Genomic DNA, 8,720 nt, shown 5'->3' with positions numbered 1-8,720 from the left:
GCGTAACATAGCTTGATTACTTCCACAATCCACCTGGACAGCGTCTGGGAAGAGATCTTCTTCCCCAGGGAGGGCATACTGTGAGCAACAAACAAGGCAGGAGACTGACGAAAAGACTTGGTCCTGCCCAAATAGAACAGCAACGCCCTCTTAACATCCAGAGAGTGCAATTTCCGTTCCTCTTCATTGGCAGGAGACGGGAAAAATGACGGCAAAACTATATCTGAACGTAGATGAAACTCCGAAACGACTTTCGGTAAGAAGGAGATGTCCAAAGACAACGACACCCCATGAGGGGAAAAAATCAAGTATGGTGGATCACACCTTAAAGCAGACAACTCACTGACTCGACGAGCAGAAGTAATGGCCACCAGAAACGCAGTCTTGAGCGATAACAACTTTAGAGAGCAAGTGGCCAGTGGTTCGAAGGGTTTTCCCATCAAAAACCGCAAAACTAAAGCCAAATCCCAGGCCGGAGTCGGAGAACGACGGGGAGGGTACAGGCGAATAAGACCTTTACAAAACTGTTTCGTCTGAGGATGCGAGAAAACTGAAAACCCATCAATAGATGGATGAAAAGCTGACACCGCAGCTAAATACACCTTAACTGAAGAAAAACTGAGTCCCAAGTCCATTCTGGACAAAATAAACGCAAAAATAGACCTCAAATCCACTGGCGGAGGAGGTAAATTGGAAGAACTCAAGTACTGTAGGAATAAATCCCACTTCTTTGCGTAAGACGTCCTAGTAGACAGTTTACGACAATTCAACAGGACCTCATTGATACGGTCATCCATCACTGAAAGCGTATTTCCCATAGAGTCAACTTGAGACTCAGAGGATCGTAGTGAAGGACCTGGCCTTCCTGAGCTTGGAGGAGATCCAACTCCTGCGGGAAGTGTACGAAGGATCCCTTGGCTAACCGCAGCAGTGTCGGAAACCACACCTGCCGAGGCCACCAGGGGGCTACCAGGAGACAATGGGGCTTGTCCTGTTGTATTTTCACAAGCACCCTGTGGAGCAGCGGAATCGGAGGAAATAGGTATAGAAAGTCGTGAGCCCACGACATCAACAGACCGTCCCCCATTGACAGAGGGTCCAACCCCGCTCTGGAGCAAAACCTGGGACACTTCTTGTTCAATCGAGTTGCAAAAACATCGATGTGGGGATGTCCCAGATGTTGAAAAAGAGGAAGGAGATACTTTGAGTTCAACTCCCATTCGTGGTCCGATGCTCCCCCTCTGCTCAGGAAATCCGCTTGTTGGTTCAAAGTTCCTGGCAGATGGGCAGCTTGGAGAGTGATGTTCCAATGAAGGCACTCTTCCCATATGTCCATAGCTAGCCTGCAAAGGGACCTGGACACGGTCCCGCCCTGGCGATTGATATAAGCCATCGCAGTTGTGTTGTCCGTAAAAATCAACACAGCTTTTCCTACAACCTGTCTGAGTAAGGATCTGAGGGCAAATTTTACGGCCAGCAGTTCCAGATAGTTGATATGATGACTCTTCCAAAGGGGTTGCCATGGAGCACCCACACAAGTGTCGTCTGTATGAGCACCCCAACCCCACAGGGAGGCATCTGTGGTGATGGACATTACGGGAACGATCGGTTGGAACGGTGCACCCGCCAACAGATTGGTGTCCACGAGCCACCACTGCAGGGAGACGAGGACCTGCGGAGGCACTACCAGTTGAAGGCTCGGAGGATGGATGGAAGGGCGAAATTTCTTTAGAAACCACAGCTGCAACGGGCGCATGCGAAGGCGTGCATATTCGATCACGGAAGTGGTGGCTGCCATGAGACCCAAGATCCGCTGAATGTGGACCGCTGATGTCACGTTGGACTGGAACAAACGTTGAATTTCCAGACGAATGGTATCTGCCCGTTGGCGAGGAAGGTACGCCCGAGTGGCTAGGGAGTCTATGACAGCTCCTATGAACTGCACGCGAGTTGCAGGTTGCAGCATGGATTTCTGTAAATTCACCAGAATTCCAAGGGAGGATAGGACCGACAATGTGATGGTGATGTGCTGAAGGAGACATTCTCTTGAATCTGCCACCATCAACCAGTCGTCTATATACGGAAAGATCTGAATGCCCTGAAGGCGAAGATGAGCGACGACAACCACCATTACCTTCGTAAAAACCCTGGGGGCGGTAGAGAGCCCGAATGGAAGGGCTTTGAATTGGTAATGGTCCTCCCCGACTGCGAATCTGAGGAACTTTCTGTGACGAGGATGGATGGAGACGTGAAAATAAGCGTCTTTGAGATCTAAAGTGACCATCCAAGTCCCTGGAGACAGGAGTGGTAAAATGCTTTGCAACGTGGTCATGCGAAACTTTCTGTAAATGATGAACCGATTGAGAAAACGAAGGTCCATGATTGGACGAAGTCCTCCGTCCTTCTTGGGGACCGTGAAATATTTGGAATAAATCCCGCGGCAACAATCCGCCATCGGGACTTTCTCTATAGCGTTTTTTTGTGTCAGCGATTGTACCTCCTGTAGCAGGGCAGGAGACGCCGGGGTTCTGATAAAACGGGAGATTTTGGGAGTCAGAGAAAACTCTATGAGATAGCCATCTCTTATTATAGAGTGCACCCATTTGTCCGTAGAAATGGCGAGCCATGCGTGCAGGAAGGGTGCAAGGCGAGTCTGAGCAGTAAGGTTGAAGTCAAAGTCCCTGTTTGGGATTCTTAGGGAATTTCGACTTATAGGCACCGGACGATTGTCCCTTATTTTTCGGGGGAAAAGACCGTGACTGAGAGGGAGGTCTTTGCCATTGATCCGTAGGTGATTTGTTGTACGGTTGCCTGGTCGACCAAGGTTGCCTAGGCCACTGCTTGGATTTCGAGTATTTGGTCGTGGGGGAGATCCCCAAACTCTTGGACGTCTTGATACTCTTATCCATTTCCTGCAGAACCGTGTCAGTGGTGGAGCTAAACAATCCAGAACCTTCAAAGGGAAGGTCTTCCACCGAGGATCTGGTGTCATATGGCAATGATGAAGAGCGGAGCCAGGCATGTCTGCGTAACGCTACAGAGGTTGCTAGAGTCTTACTAGCGGATTCCAGGGAATGCTTGGCAGCACTAATTTGGTGTCTAGCCAAGACCATCCCTTCATTCTGAATCCTTTTAATCTGAGGTTGGCACTCTTTGGGCACGTGCGGGAGGAAATCATTCAAACGCTTCCATAAATTGAATTGATAACGGCCCATGCAGGCGGCATAGTTCGCCGTTTTAATGCCCATTGCACCGACAGTGTAGAATTTTCTACCAACCGAATCCAACTTTTTTCCTTCTTTGTCTGATGGAGTAGAGTGGCTCGCTTTTCCTTTCGTGGACGAGGAAACGACCAAAGAATTGGGCTTAGGATGTGTGTATAAAAACTCAGCCCCTGATTCCTGGACCTTGTACATGTGATCCAGACGCTTATTAGAGACATTAATGGAGGCTGGACGAGTCCAAAAGTCCTTGGTAGTTTGCAAGAGAACTTTTGTCATTGGTAGAGCCACGGAGGGCGAAGTGTTAGAGTGCATAATGTCAAAAACGTTATCATCCACAAAACTGGCAACGAGAGTAGGAGTCATAGATAGATCTAATGCCATGCGTTGAATAAAATCTCCATAAGACTTAACATCCTCTGATGGAGAAATAGGTAAATCCGCTTCCACATCTTGCGAGGTGGGCTGTGCATCTACATCCTCGATATGTTCAGAAAAGCCATCTGAATCGGAGGATACATTGGATGGTTCTGGAGATGATTCGAGTAATTCAGGTTGAGACGGTGCCGGTGTGTTAATCGGGGGCACAACCGGGTCTGGTGGATGCGTCGGTATCGACTGCTTCGATACCGATGGTCGATCTTGAAAGCGCGAAATGCGGGATGACACCGACTGACGATCCCATTCAGGTGGGGGTGGTATCGGGAGTGCCCAAGGGTATGGGTATCGATTCCCGTACAAATAATGCCATTGCCTCTCATCCCAAGTCAGGGGAGGAGAAGTTGGTCGGTGCCGATCCTCGACTCCACGTTCTGGGGAGGCATGAGAGGATTGACGGCTCGACATATCAGATTGCGACTGATTTGTCTGTTGAGTAAGGTCGATGTCGAGATCCGAACCGATCGGGTGAGGTTCTTGCGTGGGATCTCGACCCTGACTAGCCGAAACCTTATGGACTTTGGGTTTGTCCGTTTTAGGTTTCTTCGACTGCTGTGAGTCTTTGCCCTGCTTCCGGATCTTGGAAGGTACGGGGTGGTCCTTTATCGGCGTCGATCGTTTCGGTGCCGAAGCATCGATTGCGACCGTCGACGTCGATGATCCCGGAACGGGAGGACAAGTGTCCGCAGCCAAGGTGGACATCGAGGCGTGCCCGGACGTGTCCAACGGTGAAGAGGACTGTGGAGATAGTGCCTTCTCCATCAGGGCCAAGTGTAGACGAGCTGCCCTGTTTTTTCTCGTCTGGTTCGAAAACTTTCGGCAATGTCTGCACTTAGAGACACAGTGCGACTCCCCTAAACAAACGAGGCAAGCAGGCGCAGTATATTCCCAAGGGTGTGAATGCACAGATGACCACTCGAAGATCACCAGTTACAGGTAAGCAACCTGTCTTTCCAACTCACCCTCCGAGTTCTCCAGTAGGCCTCTAAATTTCAGGTTTTGTTCTTTTAATTTGTTTTCAAGTGCCATAATCTTAGTCCATGTCCAGTCCTCTGATTTTTGAAGATCTTGAATTTCTTGTTGTGCCGTTATGGCTTTGGTGTAGTGGTTAAGTGTGCGGACTCTAATCTTGGAGAACCGAGTTTGATTCCCCACTCCTCCACTTGCACCTGCTGATGTGACCTTGGGTCAGTCACAAGCTCTGGCACAGCTGTCCTTGAAAAAGAGCAGTTTGTGTCAATGTTCTCTCAGCCCCACCCACCTCACAGGGTGTCTGTTGTGGGGAGGGGAAGGGAAAGGAGTTTGTAAGCCGCTCTGAGACACCTTTGGGTAGTGAAGGGCGGGGTATTAATCCAATCTCTTCTTCTTCTCCAGGGCTGTGTCCGCTGCTTGCGAGACTTCAGAGAGAGTTTCAGTTATTGACTGGAGTTCTTCAGTTAGAGGCTTCATGGCCTGATGAACTTTCTCTGCTATGTTTTCTTCTAAATTTTGTATGGTAGTGAAGAAATCGTACTGAGAGAGAACAGTTCCGTCATATTCTAGAGTACCGGAGTCTGCCATTTTAGGAGCTTGAGTTGAGTTCCCATTTTGCAGAGTTCCCGTCTTCTTTGGCAAAGAATTTTGTCATCTGTACTGGAGATGTAGATATTTTTTTCGCTCGTGTGTTGGTGTTTTTCCCCATGATGTTTGCGGATAGGGTAGTCGTCATAGAAGGAGGTTAATGCGTCTTAAAGTGGGTAGGGTGGAGGAGACGAGCTGTTATGCGTCCGCCATTGAAGGTCGTGTAGCCACCAGACTTCCCACTCTTGATGGAGCACCATTAACACTGGCGCAATCCATCAGGAATTTGGGTGTAACTCTGGATGCCCCCTAACCATGGAGGCCCAGGTCATGAATGTTGCCAGGCTGGCATTTTTTCATCTACGCCAAGCATGGCAATTAGCCCCCTTCTTGTCATGCTCTGACCATGCAACAGTCACCTCCTACTGTAATTTGCTCTACACTGGCCTGCCCTTGAGACTGACTTGGAAGCTCCAACTGGTCCAGAATGCAGCAGCATGCATCCTGGTGGGAATGCCATGGATGGCATATACAACCTGTGCTGCGCCAGTTACACTGGTTTCCAGTGGAGTACCGAATCATGTTCAAGGTTCTAGTATTGACTTTTAAGGCCTTGAGCAGTCAGGACCACATACTTTCAGGACCATCTCCTCTATTATGTACCCAGGAGAGCACTCCGATCAGTGGATAATAATTTGCTGGTGATCTCTAGCCCCAAAGATGTCTGGAGTAAAGGAAGCAGAATAAGCAGAATAAGCATTTATGCCTCTTCTTTCTCCCTAATGGGGACCCAAAACACTTTACATCTCTTCTACTTCATATTTTAAAATGTGTACTCTTAAATCTGTATAAAGGGATGTGCTGCTTTCAAGCTATGTGCATCTAACTAGGAGGGCTTCCACTTTTCAGATGTTTGTTCAAAGGATTATATACCTAAAATGGTTAAGTGTATCTACCCTATTTCTGAAGTACACATAGATAAATAGCGATGGTCACTCTACAAATATGTATCTTCAGAATGTAAAGGCATGTTATGCATGCTCAGAGGCACTTTCGTTTTCCATGGATGACCCTAAGTACAAAGTTGCCAATTGTATTATCTCCTGCTTTGTAAATTCTTGCCCTTCTTATAGATCAGCATCAATGTCAATATTTATTTCTTAATTAAATTAATAGACATTCTACTTCTCTACTAGCCTGATTCAAAATTTTGTCTGTGTATTTTTAAATAGAAAATGTGGTATATAGCCTCACACATCTAGACTGCATCCATTTGTCAGCTATGATAGAGCTGCTGAATGGGAAGGTCCTGTTCGCCCCTAACTTTGCCATCAGTGAGAAAACCATCCTTTGCCCATCTTTCTATTTTAGAATGTTTATTAAAAATAGAACACTTCTTTTTTTAGTAATAATCTTTAATCTGGAGGTGGTGAAGGATGTATTTAATGAAAGAAACAAGGGAGGTGAGATGGCTACGTGGTATTAAATCGGACTGTTTTCCTATACATAAAAGAAACAAACCCGTATACACAATTTGTTGTTGTGTATTGCTGGAAGAAGCCGTTATATGTGAACACACATGTAGAGAAAGAAAAGGTACTTATCTTAGTAAAAGATTTATTTTATGAAAGCAGCCATGCATAGATATCCCCAAAGCAAGCTTAAATATTAAAAGCTCACACATTTCTGTGAGGTGACTGTACAGTAATATTTGGGGGTGAAAATACACTTTGAAAATTGGTGCATGTCCACTTTACCCAAAACAAACCCCTCCAAGGGTTTTTTCACATCCTGATACTGAACCTATAGATCAGCCTGATGAAGAACTACTTCTGTGACTGTGTCCGCTGTCTGGGCCTCTGTGCTGATGATATGGATACGATTATGTTAAATTGTTCTATGGAAACCAACCATGCAGATAAAGATTGAAACTCTTGTAGTTGTTCACATAGGAGAGACTGAAGAACCAATGTATGCCAGCAGTTTGTATTTGCCACAGCTGCATGTTGGATAATTTTTAACTAGTGACCTCGATGGATCTAGGTGTTATATCTTATCCCCTATTCAGCTATATGTTAATTCTTCAGTATTTCTATTTAAGTTGCATCCTTTTAACAAGGAAAATATGAGACTGCAAAATCATGCTAGTAACTTTAAAAGTTTGACTTAAATACTTCCAAGGTGAAACTTAATTAAGTTAGCTAGCTGGACTCTTGTCCCCAGTAAAGTTGTCAAATATGTAGGTGTCTGCAAACATTGACTTTCCATATACATTTGTGCTGCAATATAGATGTGTCATTATGTAGTAATTAAAATGTTCTTCTAATGTATTTGCCCTAGATGCTTTCTAAAATAGTTTTCTAAAATGCCATTCAGGATCAAATACAAAGTAATGAGTTTCATTCTGTGACTGCCTACACATTTTGTACAAATATGTAGTAATCCTTTTTGAAGAACTGGTCTTTATCCTCTGGGTCCAGAGCACAGGACTACCCAGTGTCAGGCATCTGGACTGTTTCCTAGCTATGTAGGTCGTGGTCTTTTTGTAATAAGGGAAGCAATATGTTGAAAAGGCCTTGTATTTTGGGTAGGGGTAGTCACTGGACAAACTTAGTTCGACTGCTTCAGACCAACACGGCTCCCCACCTGAATGTATTTGTAGGTTTACCTTTATTTTGGCAGTTGGCACCCTGTTTCTACAGTATATTAAATCTGTGATGGTTCTCAAAAATAGAGACAAAAAACAACAAAAAACATTGTCTCTGTAGTGTATTCAGATGCTGCCCTGAATACACGAGGAGGAACGTAGAATCATCCCATAGAGAAGCTATGCTAAGCTTCAGACGTCGGCAAGGATTCGCGCCGAAAGTATTGTGTCCAATCACATTTGAACTGTCTGTGGTGGGAACGCTTGTGATTGGGCTATTATGCGAACAACCTGATAGGTTGATAATTGTATAGTAGGTGTGGCTACATTAGCCCGGAATGTTTAAATACCGAACAGCGACAATGAAAGCTGGTTCGGGCTATCAGAGAAGTTGTACCGTGTCAGAGAAGTTGATCGTCGAGCTGAATAAACCTGAGTTTTGCTGAAATCACTCTCTGGCTATTTTGTTAAGCACGGACTTAACAATTGGCGACGAGGATGGGATTCTAGTGCGGGTAGGCAGCCCCGCTGGTCCCAACCCCACGACGGACAACAGCGAGCAGCAACTCGCCGTGGCAGAGCAGCAACAGGCACCACCAGAGCCGGTGGCAGCGATTGCAGCTATGGCCAATAGCCCGAAGTTCAAGGCATTCGAACCAACGACCGAGGACTGGGACGCTTACCTGCTGAGGTTCGGGTTCCACCTCGAAGCGAGCGATATCACTACAGAGGAGAAGAAGCGAGCCACCCTCCTGAGCTCTTGTGGCAAGAGCGTGTTCGATATTGCCAGATCCCTGGTAGCGCCAGCGGACATCACGACCGTGGCCTTCAAAGAGCTGACAGACAAACTGAAG

This window comes from Gekko japonicus, unplaced genomic scaffold, assembly GCF_001447785.1.
Source record: "Gekko japonicus isolate JY-2015 unplaced genomic scaffold, Gekko_japonicus_V1.1 scaffold410, whole genome shotgun sequence".
In the NCBI taxonomy this organism is placed as follows: domain Eukaryota; kingdom Metazoa; phylum Chordata; class Lepidosauria; order Squamata; family Gekkonidae; genus Gekko; species Gekko japonicus.
Note: the sequence above shows the minus strand (reverse complement) of the source record.